Raw genomic sequence first — 15874 nt, forward strand, 5'->3', positions numbered from 1 at the left:
CGAGCCCACCCGGGAGAGGTGTTGTGAGGTCTCAGATGTGACGTAAAAAGTCAAGGTTTTTACACAATACCTGACGAGCATTAAACTTTGGGCTTCCGTGGCTCAATGGTTAGCGCGTTCGGCTGTTAACCAATAGGTTGGTGGTTCGACCCCATCCGGGAGCGGTGTTGTGAGGTCTCAGATGTAACGTAAAATGTCAGAGTTTTTCCACAATACCTGACGAACATTTAATTTTTGGGTTTCCGTGACGCAATGATTAGCGCGTTCAGCTGTTAATCGAAAGGTTGAAGGTTCGAGCCCACCCGGGAGAGGTGCTGTGGGGTCTCAGATGTAGCGTAAAAAGTCAAAACTTTTCCACAAGACGTGACAACCATTTAATTTCTGAGCTTCCGTGGCTCAATGGTTAGCGCGTTCAGCTGTTAACCAATAGGTTGGTGGTTCGAGCCCATCCGGGAGCGGTATATTGACGTCTCAGATGTGACGTTAAAAGTCAAGGTTTTTCCAAAATACATGACGACCATTTAATTTTTGGGCTTCCGTGGCGCAATGGTTAGCGCGTTCAGCTGCTATTCAAAAGACTGGTGGTTTGAGCCCTCCCGGGAGCGGTGTTGTGACGTCTCAAATGTAACATAAAATGTCAGAGTTTTTCCACAATACCTGTCGAACATTGAATTTTTGGGCTTCCGTTGCGCAATGGTTAGCGCGTTCGGCTGTTAACCGAAAGGTTGGTGGTTCGAGCACACCCGGAAGCGGTGTTGTGAGGTATCAGATGTAACGTAAAAAGCCAAAGTTTTTCTACAATACCTGACGACCATTTCAGGTCTCAGATGTAAGGTAAAAAGTCCAAGTTTTTCCACAATAGCTGAAGAACATTTAATTTTTGGGCTTCCGTGGCGCAATGGTTGGCGCGTTCAGCTGTTAACCGAAAGGTTGGTGGTTCGAGCCCACCTGGGAGCGGTGTTGTGAGGTATCAGATGTAACGTAAAAAGTCAAAGCTTTTCCACAATACCTGACGACCATTTAATTTCTGAATTTCCGTGGCTCAATGGTTAGCGCGTTCGGCTGTTAACCGAAAGGTTGATGCTTGGAGCCCACCCGGGAGCGGTGTTGTGGGGTCTCATATGTAACGTAAAAAGACAAAGATTTTCCACAATACCTGACGACAATTTAACTTATAGGCTTTCGTAGCGCAATGGTTAGCTTGTTTAGCTCTTAAGCAAAAGGTTGGTGGATCGAGCACAAACGGGAGCGGTGTTGAGAGGTCTCAGATGTAACGTAAAAAGTCAAAATGTTTCCACAACACCTGACGAACATTTAATTTTTGGGCTTCCGTTGCGCAATGGTTAGCGCGTTCGGCTGTTAACCGAAAGGTTGGTGGTTCGAGCACACCCGGAAGCGGTGTTGTGAGGTATCAGATGTAACGTAAAAAGCTAAAGTTTTTCTGCAATACCTGACGACCATTTCAGGTCTCAGATGTAAGGTAAAAAGTCCAAGTTTTTCCACAATAGCTGAAGAACATTTAATTTTTGGGCTTCCTTGGCGCAATGGTTGGCGCGTTCAGCTGTTAACCGAAAGGTTGGTGGTTCGAGCCCACCTGGGAGCGGTGTTGTGAGGTATCAGATGTAACGTAAAAAGTCAAAGCTTTTCCACAATACCTGACGACCATTTAATTTCTGAATTTCCGTGGCTCAATGGTTAGCGCGTTCGGCTGTTAACCGAAAGGTTGATGCTTGGAGCCCACCCGGGAGCGGTGTTGTGGGGTCTCATATGTAACGTAAAAAGACAAAGATTTTCCACAATACCTGACGACAATTTTACTTATAGGCTTTCGTAGCGCAATGGTTAGTTTCTTGGCATAAAACCCCAGTTAAATCCCAATCAATTTGATGGTCGTTGTTTTGTTTTATTTGGGTCGCCAGTCCATTGGTTTCGTCATATTTTTTTACAGCATATTTATGTTCTGTTTGTCTTTTCTTTAGTTGTCGTTTTGTTTGTCCTATGTATTTTTTATCACATTTACATCTAATTTCATATATTATACCTGTTTTTTTCATTTCATCTATTCTTGGTTTATTTTTAATTAATTCTGATTTTAATGTGTTCGTTGTTTTGTTAACTAAGGTAATAGTGTGTTTTTTAATTGTCTGTTTGTCTTTTCAGAGATTCCTTTAACATAGGGTAATGATATAATGTGTTCTGGTTTTTCCTTGGTTTTAATATTCTCGACATCATGATTGTTAAATATTTGATCAATTAAGTGGTTCGGGTATCCACTATTTATAAATTGTTCTTTGAACTTATTTTTATCGCTAAGTGGTTTATCTGATAAATATTCTATTCGTTTTTTAAATGTTTGAAGTAGCAGTTCTTATTAAATAAACAACATTCGAAATGTTCAAATTCAATTTTCAATTATAAATCGTTGTCACGGATTTTGTATCTTGGAGAAAAAAACATACGATTTTTTCGGTACACTTTTGAATGCATTTTTTTCTGGACAAATGTTTGACCGAATTCAAATTAATTACCTATAAAATACTCATTAAAAGTGATTTCATCTCGATTGATCAATAAATAAAAATGAACCTCGATTTTTAATAACATTTTCAAAATCGACGTTTCTTGGCCAGAGAAGCCATTTTTGAGTATTTCTTCACTATTTTCAAATATAACCACTGAAACCATTAAATGTAACGTAAAAAGCCAAAGTTTTCCCACAATACCTGACGACCGTTTAATTTTTGGGCTTCCGTGGCGCAATGGTTAGCGCGTTCGGCTGTTAACCGAAAGGTTGGTGGTTCGAGCCCACCCGGGAGCGGTGTTGTGAAATCTCACATGTAACGTAAAAATGCAAAGTTTTTCCACAATACCTGACGAACACTGAATCTTTGGGCTTCCGTTGCGCAATGGTTAACGCCGTCGGCAGTTAACCGAAAGGTTGGTGGTTCGAGCCCACCCGGGAGCGGTGTTGTGGGATCTCAAATGTATCGTAAAAAGCCATAGTTTCTCCACAATACCTGACGACCATTTGATTCTTGTGGTTCCGTGGCGCAGTGGTTAGCGCGTTCGGCTGTTAACCGAAAGGATGGTGGTTCGAGCCCATCCGGGAGCGGTGTTGTGAAGTCTCAAATGTAACGTAAAAAGCCAAAGTTTTTCCACAATACCTGACGACCATTTCATTTCTGAGCTTCCTTGGCTCCATGGTTTGCGCGTTCGGATGTTAACGAAAAGGTTCGTGGTTCGAGCCAACCCGGGAGCGGTGTTGTGAAGTCTCAAATGTAACGTAAAAAGTCAAGGTTTTTACACAATACCTGACGAGCATTTAACTTTTGGGCTTCCGTGGCGCAATGGTTAGCGCGTTCGGCTGTTAACCAATAGGTTGGTGGTTCGAGCCCATCCGGGAGCGGTGTTGTGGGATCTCAAATGTAACGTAGAAAGCCAAAGTTTTTGCACAATAAATGACGACCATTTAATTTTTGGGCTTCCGTGGCGCAATGGTTAGCGCGTTCGGCTGTTAACCAGTAGGTTGGTGGTTCGACCCCATCCGGGAGCGGTGTTGTGAGGTCTCAGATGTGACGTAAAAAGTCAAGGTTTTTACACAATACCTGACGAGCATTTAACTTTTGGGCTTCCGTGGCGCAATGGTTAGCGCGTTCGGCTGTTAACCAATAGGTTGGTGGTTCGAGCCCATCCGGGAGCGGTGTTGTGAGGTCTCAGATGTGACGTAACAAGTTGGGAAAACCAAAATATTACCTCTCCGAGTCAAGAGAAGGACTACCTTAAAACTTATTTACCCAGTTATGGAAATGTTTCTTTTTTTTATGAACAAATACTGAAGTTAAAATTTATGAAATATTAAAGCAGTATACAAAGCATAGAAAATATACTGTAAATCAGACGACATTTTACATCCAATAAGGATATACTTGTACACATTAAAATCATCCGATGGGGGAAAAACGGGAAATGAAGAGATAAAACTTTGGAGGGATATTACCTTTACGTGTTTGTAAAGGCCCAATTTGCTACTCCTCAACTGTATACCCTCTATGTTCAAAGCCATATTCACAACAGGGTTGCCATGTAAACACTATCCTCTCCTTTCACCTCAACAATTTTCTTAGTTTGTCAACATGACGATTAAAGTTACATAACACCAAAGCTAATTTGTGGCTACACACACTGAAAGTAAACGTGCACCATTAAAATCATGATAACACGAAGCTATAATCCGATTACGATCAGACCTTTCACTGATCTGGGCTGCGTTCAGCAGAGCTCACCAAAAAAGACAGCGGATTTTGGAAAACGTTTACCGGTGAGATCTGTCGTCATAGCTTTTCTCCGGTCATCGGTGTTTTAAAAATGAAGCTAGCGCAATAAAGCGTGCAAGGTACAAAGGCTTAACAAAAATTGTATGATAACATATTTATGGAGATAGATAAGAACAACTTTTATAATTAAACATAGAAACTAACATATCTCTTAAAATTCTCGCGTGATCAACTGGTTTCACGTCAAATAAATAGCTATAGTCCCATCAGAACATAGAGACTAGAAACCCCAAGGAGTGGCAGGTCCCCCGCTCTACAAGCGCAAATAATATGTTGCTCATAAATTGGTATAATGAGAGCTTCCGGCCCGTTTAATTTTGCTTAACGGAAGTCGCCGTGTACCCATTGCGTGTACCATGAAAAAGGGCAACAAGTTGAGGTATTCCTGCCACTCCTTGGGGTTTCTAGTCTCTATGATCAGAATCAGCAAGAGCTATTTGTATTAATTCCTCCATGTTTTTTTCGCCAAGCTGAGAACTACGCGTTTTACGTCACGTTATCCAAAAACCTGACTATTTTCATTGGTGACCGAGCTGGCTCAACGCTGAGCACCGTGCCGTCAAAATTCATAACCAAAATCCCGTTCTGTAGGACACTGCTAACAGCGCTGAGCTCTGCTCAACGCGGCCCAGACTTCCACCATGATTATAAAATCTTAGCCTGATTATTTAAAAGTGTAATTAACTTTCGGCTCACTCTGAACCGTTAATGTCTCTGCATTACAGAAACGAAAACCTAGCGTTTACTTTATGGTTCACTAGGCCTATTGACAGATGAAAGTTCATTTGACCAATATAGTGGCGTTCTTCTTGAAATCACTTTAGAAAGGATTATGCTATAAACAGATGTAGTATAGCTTAAGTAATATATAAACATCGATTTCAAATAATAATATTAAAAAAAGTTCTTGGGATATCAAAATGAAACAGAGCTTTATAGCTACAAAACCACTAAAGGCATCGAAATTACGAAAAATATTTCCATATATTAATTATACATTATGAGAAAACCAAATATTAAGGTTTTGTAGGATTTCTTTCCACAAAACAAAGCGAACTGCTAACGCGATGCACTAACGGACGGACATACACAGACTAAAACATAGACTGCTTTTTAACTCTTTCCGTTTTAATTTTGAGTTGAGAAACAAGATTATCTTAAATATTAAAATAAATATAATTAATATTAAATATTTTCTTCGTTAGTTGTTCGCCTTATTGAGCGTTACATCGCGTTGATAAAGAACAATTAGACATTCTTGAGAGACTTGACTAATATTGGCGTTTGAAATGAAGCATACGCCGGTTGCATTACCTTACTCAAATAGGTAGTATATAAGGGTGTCGAACTACAGCTACAAGCAAGAACAACCGCAATTGCGAAAACCTTTGGTGGACAACCCACCCTAGGGAGGCTAGACGTTTCTCGTAACCCTAGCTCATCGCCGCGAATGTCTTAAACCCAACAATGACGATGGAGTAGAAGCCAGGTGTACAGACTGGTGTCCAAGTGGAATGGACGAAGACCAGAAGATGGTGGTGATTAGAAGCCAGTATGTACAGACTGGTGTCCATGTGGGATGGACGAAGACCAGAAGATGGTGGTGATTAGAAGCCAGTATGTACAGACTGGTGTCCATGTGGGATGGACGAAGACCAAAAGATGGTGGTGATTAGAAGCCAGTATGTACAGACTGGTGTCCATGTGGGATGGACGAAGACCAAAAGATGGTGGTGATTCGAAGCCAGTATGTACAGACTGGTGTCCAAGTGGAATGGACGAAGACGAGAAGATGGTGGTGTGAGAACTCAAGTAAAGGAGCCATTTCCGTGACTGTGAAAGCAGTTCGGAAATGGCGAACACGTTTGCTCCGATTTGGAAACTGCGAACGCGGTCACGTGGGTGTAACAAAAGACACACACACACACAGACACACACACAGACACACACACGTCGAAATTAGAACCTCTCCGTGACATACGTCACTCGGAGAGGTAAAAAGTCAAGGTTTTTACACAATACCTGACGAGCATTTAACTTTTGGGCTTCCGTGGCGCAATGGTTAGCGCGTTCGGCTGTTAACCAATAGGTTGGTGGTTCGAGCCCATCCGGGAGCGGTGTTGTGAGGTCTCAGATGTGACGTAAAAAGTCATGGTTTTTGCACAATACCTGACGGGCATTTAGCTTTTGGGCTTCCGTGGCGCAATGGTTAGCGCGTTCGGCTGTTAACCAATAGGTTGGTGGTTCGAGCCCATCCGGGAGCGGTGTTGTGAGGTCTCAGATGTGACGTAAAAAGTCATGGTTTTTGCACAATACCTGACGGGCATTTAGCTTTTGGGCTTCCGTGGCGCAATGGTTAGCGCGTTCGGCTGTTAACCAATAGGTTGGTGGTTCGAGCCCATCCGGAAGCGGTGTTGTGAGGTCTCAGATGTGACGTAAAAAGTCAAGGTTTTTACACAATACCTGACGGGCATTTAGCTTTTGGGCTTCCGTGGCGCAATGGTTAGCGCGTTCGGCTGTTAACCAATAGGTTGGTGGTTCGAGCCCACCCGGGAGCGGTGTTGTGGGATCTCAAATGTAACGTAGAAAGCCAAAGTTTTTCCACAATACCTGACGACCATTTATTTTTTGGGCTTCCTTGGCGCAATCGTTAGCGCGTTCGGCTGTTAACCGAAAGGTTGGTGGTTCGAGCCCAACCGAGAGAGGTGTTGTAGGGTCTCAGATGTAACGTAATAAGTCATAACTTATCCACAATACCTGACAACCATTTAATTTCTGAGCTTCCGTGGCTGAATGGTTAGCGCGTTCGGCTCTTAGCCAATAGGTTGGTGGTTCGAGCCCATCCGGGAGCGGTGTTGTGAGGTCTCAGATGTGACGTAAAAAGCCAAGGTTTTTACACAATACCTGACGAGCATTTAATTTTTGGGCTTCCGTGGCGCAATGGTTAGCGCGTTCGGCTGTTAACCAATAGGTTGGTTGTTCGAGCCCATCCGGGAGCGGTGTTGTGAGGTCTCAGATGTGACGTAAAAAGTCAAGGTTTTTACACAATACCTGACGAGCATTTAACTTTTGGGCTTCCGTGGCGCATTGGTTTGCGCGTTCGGCTGTTAACCAATAGGTTGGTTGTTCGAGCCCATCCGGGAGCGGTGTTGTGAGGTCTCAGATGTGACGCAAAAAGTCAAGGTTTTTACACAATACCTGACGAGCATTTAATTTTTGGGCTTCCGTGGCTCAATGGTTAGCGCGTTCGGCTGTTAACCTAAAGGTTGGTGGTTCGAGCCCATCCGGGAGCGGTGTTGTGACGTCTCAGATGTAACGTAATATGTCAGAGTTTTTCCACAATACCTGACGAACATTTAATTTTTGGGCTTCCTTGGCGCAATTATTAGCGCGTTCAACTGTTAATCGAAAGGCTGGTGGTTCAAGCGCACCCGGAAGAGGTGTTGTGGGGTCTCAGATGTAGCGTAAAAAGTCAAAACTTATCCACAGTACGTGACAACCATTTAATTTCTGAGCTTCCGTGGCTCAATGGTTAGCGCGTTCGGCTGTTAACCAATAGGTTGGTGGTTCGAGCCCACCCGGGAGCGGTGGTGTGGGATCTCAAATGTAACGTAGAAAGACAAAGTTTTGCCACAATACCTGACGACCATTATTAAATTTTTGGGCTTCCTTGGCGCAATGGTTAGCGCGTTCGGCTGTTAACCGAAAGGTTGGTGGTTCGAGCCCAACCGGGAGAGGTGTTGTGGGGTCTCAGATGTAGCGTATAAAGTCAAAACTTTTCCACAATACGTGACAACCATTTAATTTCCGAGCTTCCGTGGCTGAATGGTTAGCGCGTTCGGCTGTTAACCAATAGGTTGGTGGTTCGAGCCCATCCGGGAGCGGTGTTGTGAGGTCTCAGATGTGACGTAAAAAGCCAAGGTTTTTACACAATACCTGACGAGCATTTAATTTTTGGGCTTCCGTGGCGCAATGGTTAGCGCGTTCAGCTTTTAACCAATAGGGTGGTGGTTCGAGCCCACCCGGGAGCGGTGTTGTGGGATCTCAAATGTAACGTAGAAAGCCAAAGTTTTTCCACAATACCTGACGACCATTTATTTTTTGGGCTTCCTTGGCGCAATGGTTAGCGCGTTCGGCTGTTAACCAATAGGTTGGTGGTTCGAGCCCACCCGGGAGCGGTGTTGTGGGATCTCAAATGTAACGTAGAAAGCCAAAGTTTTTCCACAATACCTGACGACCATTTATTTTTTGGGCTTCCTTGGCGCAATCGTTAGCGCGTTCGGCTGTTAACCGAAAGGTTGGTGGTTCGAGCCCAACCGAGAGAGGTGTTGTAGGGTCTCAGATGTAACGTAATAAGTCATAACTTATCCACAATACCTGACAACCATTTAATTTCTGAGCTTCCGTGGCTGAATGGTTAGCGCGTTCGGCTCTTAGCCAATAGGTTGGTGGTTCGAGCCCATCCGGGAGCGGTGTTGTGAGGTCTCAGATGTGACGTAAAAAGCCAAGGTTTTTACACAATACCTGACGAGCATTTAATTTTTGGGCTTCCGTGACGCAATGGTTAGCGCGTTCGGCTGTTAACCAATAGGCTGGTTGTTCGAGCCCATCCGGGAGCGGTGTTGTGAGGTCTCAGATGTGAAGTAAAAAGTCAAGGTTTTTACACAATACCTGACGAGCATTTAACTTTTGGGCTTCCGTGGCGCATTGGTTTGCGCGTTCGGCTGTTAACCAATAGGTTGGTTGTTCGAGCCCATCCGGGAGCGGTGTTGTGAGGTCTCAGATGTGACGCAAAAAGTCAAGGTTTTTACAAAATACCTGACGAGCATTTAATTTTTGGGCTTCCGTGGCTCAATGGTTAGCGCGTTCGACTGTTAACCTAAAGGTTGGTGGTTCGAGCCCATCCGGGAGCGGTGTTGTGACGTCTCAGATGTAACGTAATATGTCAGAGTTTTTCCACAATACCTGACGAACATTTAATTTTTGGGCTTCCTTGGCGCAATTATTAGCGCGTTCAACTGTTAATCGAAAGGCTGGTGGTTCAAGCGCACCCGGAAGAGGTGTTGTGGGGTCTCAGATGTAGCGTAAAAAGTCAAAACTTATCCACAGTACGTGACAACCATTTAATTTCTGAGCTTCCGTGGCTCAATGGTTAGCGCGTTCGGCTGTTAACCAATAGGTTGGTGGTTCGAGCCCACCCGGGAGCGGTGGTGTGGGATCTCAAATGTAACGTAGAAAGACAAAGTTTTGCCACAATACCTGACGACCATTAAATTTTTGGGCTTCCTTGGCGCAATGGTTAGCGCGTTCGGCTGTTAACCGAAAGGTTGGTGGTTCGAGCCCAACCGGGAGAGGTGTTGTGGGGTCTCAGATGTAGCGTAAAAAGTCAAAACTTTTCCACAATACGTGACAACCATTTAATTTCTGAGCTTCCGTGGCTGAATGGTTAGCGCGTTCGGCTGTTAACCAATAGGTTGGTGGTTCGAGCCCATCCGGGAGCGGTGTTGTGAGGTCTCAGATGTGACGTAAAAAGCCAAGGTTTTTACACAATACCTGACGAGCATTTAATTTTTGGGCTTCCGTGGCGCAATGGTTAGCGCGTTCAGCTTTTAACCAATAGGGTGGTGGTTCGAGCCCACCCGGGAGCGGTGTTGTGGGATCTCAAATGTAACGTAGAAAGCCAAAGTTTTTCCACAATACCTGACGACCATTTATTTTTTGGGCTTCCTTGGCGCAATGGTTAGCGCGTTCGGCTGTTAACCGAAAGGTTGGTGGTTCGAGCCCAACCGAGAGAGGTGTTGTAGGGTCTCAGATGTAACGTAATAAGTCATAACTTATCCACAATACCTGACAACCATTTAATTTCTGAGCTTCCGTGGCTGAATGGTTAGCGCGTTCGGCTGTTAGCCAATAGGTTGGTGGTTCGAGCCCATCCGGGAGCGGTGTTGTGAGGTCTCAGATGTGACGTAAAAAGCCAAGGTTTTTACACATTACCTGACGAACATTTTATTTTTGGGCTTCCGTGGCGCAATGGTTAGCGCGTTCGGCTGTTAACCAATAGGTTGGTTGTTCGAGCCCATCCGGGAGCGGTGTTGTGAGGTCTCAGATGTGACGTAAAAAGTCAAGGTTTTTACACAATACCTGACGAGCATTTAACTTTTGGGCTTCCGTGGCGCATTGGTTAGCGCGTTCGGCTGTTAACCAATAGGTTGGTTGTTCGAGCCCATCCGGGAGCGGTGTTGTGAGGTCTCAGATGTGAGGCAAAAAGTCAAGGTTTTTACACAATACCTGACGAGCATTTAATTTTTGGGCTTCCGTGGCTCAATGGTTAGCGCGTTCGGCTGTTAACCTAAAGGTTGGTGGTTCGAGCCCATCCTGGAGCGGTGTTGTGACGTCTCAGATGTAACGTAATATGTCAGAGTTTTTCCACAATACCTGACGAACATTTAATTTTTGGGCTTCCTTGGCGCAATTATTAGCGCGTTCAACTATTAATCGAAAGGCTGGTGGTTCAAGCGCACCCGGAAGAGGTGTTGTGGGGTCTCAGATGTAGCGTAAAAAGTCAAAACTTATCCACAATACGTGACAACCATTTAATTTCTGAGCTTCCGTGGCTCAATGGTTAGCGCGTTCGGCTGTTAACCAATAGGTTGGTGGTTCGAGCCCACCCGGGAGCGGTGGTGTGGGATCTCAAATGTAACGTAGAAAGACAAAGTTTTGCAACAATACCTGACGACCATTAAATTTTTGGGCTTCCTTGGCGCAATGGTTAGCGCGTTCGGCTGTTAACCGAAAGGTTGGTGGTTCGAGCCCAACCGGAAGAGGTGTTGTAGGGTCTCAGATGTAACGTAAAAAGTCATAACTTATACACAATACCTGACAACCATTTAATTTCTGAGCTTCCGTGGCTCAAAGGTTAGCGCGTTCGGCTGTTAACCAATAGGTGTGTGGCTCGAGCCCATCCGGGAGCGGTGTTGTGACGTCTCAGATGTGACGTAAAAAGTCAAGGTTTTTTCCACAACACCTGACGACCATTTAATTTTTGGGCTTCCGTGGCGCAATGGTTAGCGCGTTCGGCTGTTAACCAATAGGTTGGTGGTTCGAGCCCATCCGGGAGTGGTGTTGTGAGGTCTCAGATGTGACGCAAAAAGTCAAGGTTTTTACACAATACCTGACGATCATTTTATTTTTGGGGTTCCGTGGCGCAATGGTTAGCGCGTTCAGCTGTTAATCGAAAGGATGGTGGTTCGAGCCCACCCGGGAGAGGTGTTGTGGGGTCTCAGATGTAGCGTAAAAGGTCAAAACTTTTCCACAATACGTGACAACCATTTAATTTCTGAGCTTCCGTGGCTCAATGGTTAGCGCGTTCGGCTGTTAACCAATAGGTTAGTGGTTCGAGCCCATCCGGGAACGGTGTTGTGACGTCTCAGATGTGACGTAAATAGTCAAGGTTTTTACACAATACCTGACGAGCATTTAATTTTTGGGCTTCCGTGGCGCAATGGTTAGCGCGTTCAGCTGTTAATCGAAAGGTTGGTGGTTCGAGCCCATCCGGGAGAGGTGTTGTGGGGTCTCAGATGTAGCGTAAAAAGTCAAAACTTTTCCACAATACCTGACGACCATTTAATTTTTGGGCTTCTGTGGCGCAATGTTTAGCGCGTTCGGCTGTTAAACAATAGGTTAGTGGTTCGAGCCCATCCGGGAACGGTGTTGTGAGGTCTCAGATGTGACGTAAAAAGTCAAGGTTTTTACACAATACCTGACGAGCATTTAATTTTTGGGCTTCCGTGGCGCAATGGTTAGCGCGTTCAGCTGTTATTCGAAAGGTTGGTGGTTCGAGCCCACCCGGGAGAGGTGTTGTAGGGTCTCAGATTGTTGAATCCGGCGATCCACAACGAGCCTGGTCATTTAGACCTAAATAATGATTGAAATTAATGGTTTTCCCCACTGGGGTTTTCCCAGGACATTTTTTCCCTTAAGCAGAAGTTATGGGTTTTTATGGTCCGAATTTAGTTTAGATACAGTTTAGTTAAGATTATTTAAGGTTTACTTATAATGAATACTTATGTTTGATATGTTTTTTATGCAAAGACCTTTAAGATAACATTTAACTCTAAACCAAAATAAGAACTGTCGTATGGCACGGCCTGTAATTGCTAAGAAATACTGTACTATTGTAAAGGCTATAGTAATGCATTTGAAAGGTTCGACGGATGGTTTTTGTTACTAGGATGTTAAAAGGCCCTCTGGCCCTGTAAAGTCATAAAACTTCGGAGTGACGAATATTGGGGATCGCTTTGTAACAATAATAGGGGTAAAACTTGAACTTTGTGTTAAAACTAGCAAAAGCAAAGCCTGAGTAGAACGTTTTGGACTCTTGATGGAAAAAGAGCGCTTGTTACCATCGGACAATATAGAAAGCAAACCGACTCTGCCGAGAGAGGTTGTAAAAGAAAGATTTAGAACTTTAGATAAACGGACGTGTTTTAAGGAAAATTAATGTAAAGATATGTTAATTTGAGTATGATTTGACAGACAATACAACAATTAAAGAAATTATTGACGATTGCATTTGGAGCTTCTTCGTTTTTGAATAAAGACACACAAATAAGTTAGGGATTTAGATCGGTGTTTCAGTCCGCCAATGTGATATCAGAAGGGTATCACAAACTCTTATGTTGGGATGGAAGTCGCAACATAAAATGGTGCCGAAACCCGGGACTAATTACGTGCTCGGGATTAATTACGCGCCCGGGACAAATTACGTGCTCGGGAAAAATTACGTTAATTGGACAATTTTGTGAAAATTGGACTTGGTTCGAGAACTTCGAAAAATTTTGGAAATCTTCAAGTCTCTAGTCAACTCCACGATGGATGCTTTTTGCCGATGCCTGAGAGAAAGGGAACATGAACGTGCCGCAAGAAGTCCAGCGGCGGAGAGCGACAAGGAGCGGGATAAAGGAGTCCCAGCCCAAAGACATCAGAGTCTACAGAAGCCGAAGGAGTGGTGTTTGTCAAGGTTGGATGCAACTATATGCAGTTTGGAAGCAACGAACAACCGTTACACTTCAGGTTGATAAAATTGATTCGCACTTCGCAATGAAGTTGGGTTCGTAGAAAAATTTGTATTAAGTGAAACGAAGGTTTGACACTAAGTTGACGTAAGATAGAAACTTGTGCTCTGGTTGAGCTTGGTTAAAGTTGTGCTCTGGTTGAGCTGAGTTAAAGTTGTGCTCTGATTGAGCTGAGTTAAAGTTGTGCTCTGGTTGAGCTGAGTTAAAGTTGTGCTCTGGTTGAGCTTGGTTAAAGTTGCGCTCTGGTTAAGCTGAGTTAAAGTTGTGCTCTGGTTGAGTTGAGTTAAAGTTGTGCTCTGGTTGAGCTTGGTTAAAGTTGTCCTCTGGTTGAACTTGGTTAAAGTTGTCCTCTGGTTGAGCTTGGTTAAAGTTGTGCTCTGGTTGAGATTGGTTAAAGGTGTTCTGGTTGAGCTTGGTTTAAGTGCTCTGGTTGAGCTTGGTATAAGGGTTTATTACCAATAGGTCGGTCTTGGCTTGTTGTGAAAGAGAGGTTGTATGATGGCGTGGCCACGGTAAGAAATTAGATGCCCCATAAAGAGCGAAAATAAGTAAATAACCTAGCCGGGTATCCCCTCCCATGCCCCAGCACGGGCATTAGACAAAGTCCATGAAAGGACAAAAAGCTCTTAATTGAGCACGAACCTTTTCCTAAAAGGATAAAAGGGTTAGCCAAGATAAAAGAGTTGCACATGGGCATTATTAAGACCTGATCGGGGCGTACCTAAGAAAAAGGCGACGCTTATTAGTTGGCTATTTCGATACACTTAGTAGCGCATTCACGATACGAGCGGCGCTGTAAGATTTATTTCGAACGGCGTCGACGAGTGATTAACAGGTGTACAGACCGAAGTTTGGATACTCCCTTTTTGGTGGTCCCTTCGCGAGTCCCTGGCTGACTTTGTCCAATCATTATTGCCGTTAACTAGGTTGTTTGGTAAAAGGTAAAACTACTATTTGTAAAAGGTAATGTTGGTATTTGTTAAAAGTATAAAGGGTGTATTGGTTTAAAAGGAACACTTATAAGGTGATTGCGTTACATGTATTTGGTGAAATATGGTAAAAAGAAAATTTGGTACAATGACATTGATACTGGTATAAGTAATTGCACTGTAAAAAATGGTTGTTTAAAAGGGAAAGATAAGTTAGTACCCCTGGTGTGAAGGGATGAACGACGTGGATGGTGGCATTCCTACTTTTCTTTGGTGCCTCTATTTTCATGGCACGTCCTTTTCCCACTTCCCTGCCCACCTGACATGATTCGTTCTAGTTGTATCGAGCCCACCCGGGAAAGGTGTTGTGGGGTCTCAGATTTAGCGTAAAAAGTCAAAACTTTTCCACAATACCTGACAACCATTTAATTTCTGAGCTTCCGTGGCTCAATGGTTAGCGCGTTCGGCTGTTAACCAATAGGTTGGAGTATGTTATAGTCCAATTTGTCCCCCATCTAACCATACTAAAAACATTGAGCTACGACAAACAAGGGCCGAGATATTAAGCAAAATGTTCGTCAACTTTGGTATCGTCTCACTTATTTTTATTATGTTACTTATGATTTTTGCACTAAACTTTGGAGGCTCATAACTCTTGTTCTACAAGAGATACTGAGATCTCCTTTTGATATGTTATAGTACTCTTTGCTCCCCATACAAGGATGCTTTAAACTTGAGGCTACCTCAATATCGTCGTCAACTTATTTTTTGTCTCACTTATTGTTAGAAGGTTACTTTTGATTTTTGAAAATAAACTTTGCAGGCTCGTAACTCTGTTTCTACTGGAGAAACCGGGATGTCCTTAGGATATGTTATAGTCCAATTTGTCTTTCATCTAACCATACTAAAAACTTTGGAATACGACAAACAGGGGCCGAGTACTTAAGCAAAACGTAAAGAAACAAACCCCCTCCATAGGAAATGAGTTAGACTATACTTTGCAGGCTCGTAACTCTGTTTCTACTGTAGATACGGGGATGTCCTTTGAGTATGTTATAGTCCAATTTGTCCCCCATCTAACCATACTAAAAACATTGAGCTACGACAAACAGTAGTCGAGTAATTAAGCTAATCGTAAACAAACAAACCCCTCCATAGGAAATCCATTAGACTAAATTCTGGAGGCTCGTAAATCTGGTTCTACCAGAGATACGGGGATGTAAATAATTTGACCTTGACACAAATGTTCGGATAATTATAAAAAAAAACTTCGCGGTTTCGAACCTGTGGCCTTCCGGGAGTGAGGCGGATGCGATAACCGCTACACTAAAGATATGTTATTATTTTTAATCGAAAGAACAGGGTCAAGTAATTAAGCAATACGTGAACAAACAAACCCCTCCATAGAAAATGCATTAGACTATACTTTGCAGGCTCGTAACTCTGTTTCTACTGGAGATACGGGGATGTCCTTTGAGTATGTTATAGTCCAATTTGTCCCCCATCTAACCATACTAAAAACATTGAGCTACGACAA

The 15874-nt window shown here is 43.6% G+C and overlaps 1 non-coding gene across 1 annotated transcript; it reads left to right on the plus strand.

Annotated features, from left to right (window-relative positions):
- Positions 1-2745: 2745 nt before the first annotated feature.
- Positions 2746-2818, plus strand: TRNAN-GUU (transfer RNA asparagine (anticodon GUU)). The gene has a single exon. It is a non-coding gene; the product is annotated as a tRNA-Asn (tRNA).
- Positions 2819-15874: the final 13056 nt, after the last annotated feature.

This window comes from Phalangium opilio, unplaced genomic scaffold (genome assembly GCF_054372755.1).
Source record: "Phalangium opilio isolate 3A_F unplaced genomic scaffold, DU_Popi_V2 ptg001675l_1, whole genome shotgun sequence".
Lineage (NCBI taxonomy): Eukaryota > Metazoa > Arthropoda > Arachnida > Opiliones > Phalangiidae > Phalangium > Phalangium opilio.